Source organism: Bactrocera latifrons, unplaced genomic scaffold (assembly GCF_001853355.1).
Source record: "Bactrocera latifrons isolate USDA-ARS-PBARC rearing strain unplaced genomic scaffold, ASM185335v1 scaffold_1146, whole genome shotgun sequence".
Lineage (NCBI taxonomy): Eukaryota > Metazoa > Arthropoda > Insecta > Diptera > Tephritidae > Bactrocera > Bactrocera latifrons.
Genome location: NW_017534571.1, coordinates 11028 through 15426, shown reverse-complemented (window position 1 = coordinate 15426; position 4399 = coordinate 11028). Strand labels below are relative to the sequence as shown.

Genomic DNA, 4399 nt, shown 5'->3' with positions numbered 1-4399 from the left:
ATATTCGACCTTAAAGTTCAAAAATGACCAAAATACGAACTTTTTGAGAAGATATTTCACCACATTAAACACACTTCATTCACATCTTTCTCTTCAAATTAATTAAATTAAAAAATCTAAATAAATCCACATTTTACACTTTTAGCAGGTTTTTTAAATAAGAAATCTTTATTTTAAAAATGACATTTTACAATCGTTTGAACCTCAATTGTTTAAAAAAAATACGACGAAATGGAGCGCTGTCATGTGATGATTAGGCAATTCGCTGAAACCCCTCTTTTTCGCAAATATTCTTCTATTCATCCATATGGATATTTTGTTTTTTAAACTTGTTAAGCAAATGAGTAATATTACATATGTACATGTATTATTAATATTATATAATTATATTATAAATACATATGTAAAATTAATATTATATAATAATATTACGTAATAAATTGTAAAGTATAGTATACAAGTACTGTACGAAAATTCAAATTTTGTTTCAATATGAGTGCATGATAACCAAAAAATATAACCACTTTTACCAATTTATAACAAAAACTCCATATAATTTTAATATTTTTGTCACAGAAAGCAGTACTAAGCGAAAGTACTACAGTCACCCCGGGTATTCACTCGGTCAGAGTTATTTTGTTAGAGCGCAGCCAAAGGCCGCCAACGCAGAAGGAGAAGGATAGTATAAAATTGTAATATGTATATAAAAATGTTATCACACGGTTTTAGGCGAAAAAACAAACAAAGAAAAATGGTTAAAAATCCTATATAGTTGCTGTTTAAGATGTGGCAAGGCTCGTTTTCCTCATAATTAAAATACTTCGATTTTTAAAGGAGTACTACGCAAAAGTATTGCAGTCTCCCTGAGTATTGGCTCGACCAGGGTTGTTCTTTTAAAGCGCAATCGAAGGCCGCTAAGGCAAAAAGAGTACTACGTGAAAATACTTCAGTCACCCCGATATGATATAAAATTTATAATATTAACACAGAGTTTTACTTATTTGTGTATATTAGGCATAACTCACATATTATACATAAACATTTGTATGAGGAAAACGTGTTCACAACTCAATTATATCTTGAAAAATGTTGGAAAGTATTCTTTTGTTATAGTTAGAATAGATAAACGAATACTCGAAAATACAAACAAAGAAAAATCGTTGAAAATCCCACATATTTGGTGTTTAAGATGTGGCAACGCTCGTTTTCCTCATAATTGTAAACAATCTAAGCTTTTCAACGATGAGTGTGCTAAGCTCAATCCCCGCAAGACGGAAGTAACAGATTTCAGCTGTTCTCTAACACTGTTGCGTTTTCTGGAATTTTCAATTGAAATGGCAAAAATCATTTGGAGCATTGGAGAATTCAAATATATTGCGAATAACAAACAAATAAAGGAGTAAGTTTTAAATTATTAAAGCTAAAATACAATTTCTTTATATAAACAAGTCTCATAAATTATTTGAAGAAATAACTTAATACGGGTAAAGTAAAAAAACCCAAGGTGGACTATATTCACTAAGTCACTATAAGTTAAACAAACCAACAAATGTATTAAAAAGAAAAAGACAAAAAGCAAAAATCTTATATTGGAATACAGATGATTACATTTGGCCAACTTATGAGCTAATTAGCTTTTCAATCGTTCGTGTTCCAATCTAAATTTTCCATTTCTACTWCCATTTCTTTCTCCAACCGTAATTTCTGCAATTGAAAATTGTTTTCCTCTCTCTCTTTTTCAAATTCCAATTTTTTTGTTTCTAGTTCCAACTTCTTATTTTGGATTTCGAAAAGTAATGAAAATGGATTTGAACTACTATGAGATCTTTTCATATTTCATAATAACGGACGAACTGGGTAACGGACTCGAAGAACTTGTGTCGGGGTCTATCTCTGGGGTAATATATTCTATATATTTATCGTCCAACGCTGGCACCAACTCTGTTGATTGATAAATCGCTGGTGGCTGAACACTTATGCGACGTCCAAATATCACGTGAAGGTCTTCAAAAAAAARGGACATATTCTTCCACACTATGAGGATCACCACTTTCAAATAAGCTTGCACCAGTCTCTCCTTTCCACTTGAGCGCAGATAAAAAAAAGTCGTTTTCAAATGCCTTATTTTAGTCCTCATTATATCCCATTTAATATTCATTAAATTTGGAGCGTTTTCGCCAATTTTGTTGTAAAACCTTTGGGCTGTTGGTTTCTAAAAGCAGATCATAAAATGTAAAATGATGAAATGACAAAAAATATATCAATATTACCTCAAAATGGTCCGGATTCTCTTTATTGCGTCCGCTATATTTGTCAAAAGGTCTTTCGTTTGGCTTTCAGACCAACGAAATGTGCCGTTTAGCCTTAATCTTTTTTTCTATTAAATAATCAATTAAATATTAGTAATACAAGCCATTAATTAATTGTTATGAATTTACTTACCGCTTCCATTTCTTTTAAAACACCAAATAGACGCTTCCAGCTGATTGTGAATTGCGCAAAATGCTTTGGTTGCCACTGAAAACGGTCTCGCATATTTCCAAGATTGTCGTAAAATAAAATGCATTGCAATTTAAAATCTAAATTGAATCGAATTGTACGATTACAATTATAATTGTTTCGACTTGTTTCCTCTGAAAGAGGATGATCTCTGGTCTGATCAGACTTATAGTTTACTAGGTATTTGTTTTGCTTCAAAAAAATAACCCTCATCGATCGAACACCTATATTAATCAAAAAGAGAAAAATACTGAAAATCTTTGCGTTCTATCGCAAGTTTTTTCTATTTATTATGGTATATGGATTATATACCATAACAACAATATTTTATTTTGAATCTTTTATATCTCTAAATATAAAACAGAATTTTGAACACACAAATCTCTTGGAAGTTTGAATGTGCAAAATAGTTTTTAAAGTATATTTATTTTCTTAAAAAATACACAATTAGTGAAAATATTTTATATATTATTTGAGTACAATACAGTGTAATTAAATATACATATATTAATTGAAAAATGTGTGAAAACTGGGTTAAACATAGTGAAATAACGAGCATTATTTTTAAAAATTTTTGAACTTTAAATAGAAATATCTCGAAAACTATGAGCCTGAGGAGGGTATATGGGCACACATTTTTTAATCCTGAGGATCTTCTCTATCCATCCGAACCGAAAGAATCGTAGTAATATTGCCAATAAATAAAATTGAACAATAAGTTTAATACTAAAAAAATTCATACGAATTAATGAACTGTTAGTGGACATAAAAATGCGAAATTAATTAATTTTTAATTTTAAATCGAAAAACTACGTTCTTCAAATAGTGGTAATTTTCAGCTTTACATATCTCGAATCTTCCCGTGGGTATAACTATATATATTCTTGAACTAGATAACCTCCTCACTAAAAATGTTCATTTGTTCGTCAAAGATATTTGTTCGTATGCAGAATATCTAAAATTCTTTAAAATAAAAACAACATCAGAGTTTTCTAATGAATAAAAGCGAACATAGTTCGATTATACATATACKCATTTTTGCTCCGAAGTAGGATTTTTAAAATTAATATTAAATAATAGTGGTCTCGTACGGTTCTACTTTTTGAAGCTTGCTGCAAGCAAATGAGTAGTGTCTTCTCAAAAGACTATATTTACCTTTTAATTTATTTAAACTATTTATGCAGTCTTGTATTTAGTGCTGATATACACAACTTCTTTACTTGGATGTTGAGCTCAAGAAGATATTTCACAAATAAAAAAGGTTAAATTGTTCACTTTTCCATTCGTTAAAATATATGTGACTTTTTTACAGAGAGTTGGAAAAAAGTACCACATAGTGTTTTGATGTTCAATGGTTATCTCGATAGCAAATATCGCATGCTGCCTTGTTCTAACACAATACATGCATTTGTTAGCAAATCTTTTTACAGTATGTTACGGGAAACAAATTCTTTTGTTAGCGCATAGCTAACCTATTTGTTATGCATAACAGAAAGTATTTGTTATCCACTTATCTCTTAGTGTTATTATTTTCGTTAGCAGTTTGTTACTTTTACGAATAAACATGTTAGCAGGAACAAACAGTAGAAAGCGTATCTGTTACCCATTTGTTCTTCTTCTTCTTGATTGGCGTAGACACCGCTTACGCGATTATAGCCGAGTTAACAACAGCGCGAGAGTCGTTTCTTCTTTTCGCTACGTGGCGCCAATTAGATATTCCAAATGAAGCCAGGTCCTACTCCACTTGGTACTTCCAACGGAGTGGAGGTCTTCCCCTTCCTCTGCTTCCGCCGGCGGGTACTTTCTCGAATACTTTCAGAGCTGGAGCGTTTTCGTCCATCCGGACAACATGACCTAGCCAGCGTAGCCGCTGTCTTTTAATTCGCTGAACTATGTCAAT

At 31.2% G+C, this 4399-nt stretch overlaps 1 pseudogene; it reads right to left on the bottom strand.

Moving 5' to 3' along the window:
* Positions 1 to 1677: 1677 nt before the first annotated feature.
* LOC108976114 lies at positions 1678 to 2646 on the bottom strand (annotated as a pseudogene).
* Positions 2647 to 4399: the final 1753 nt, after the last annotated feature.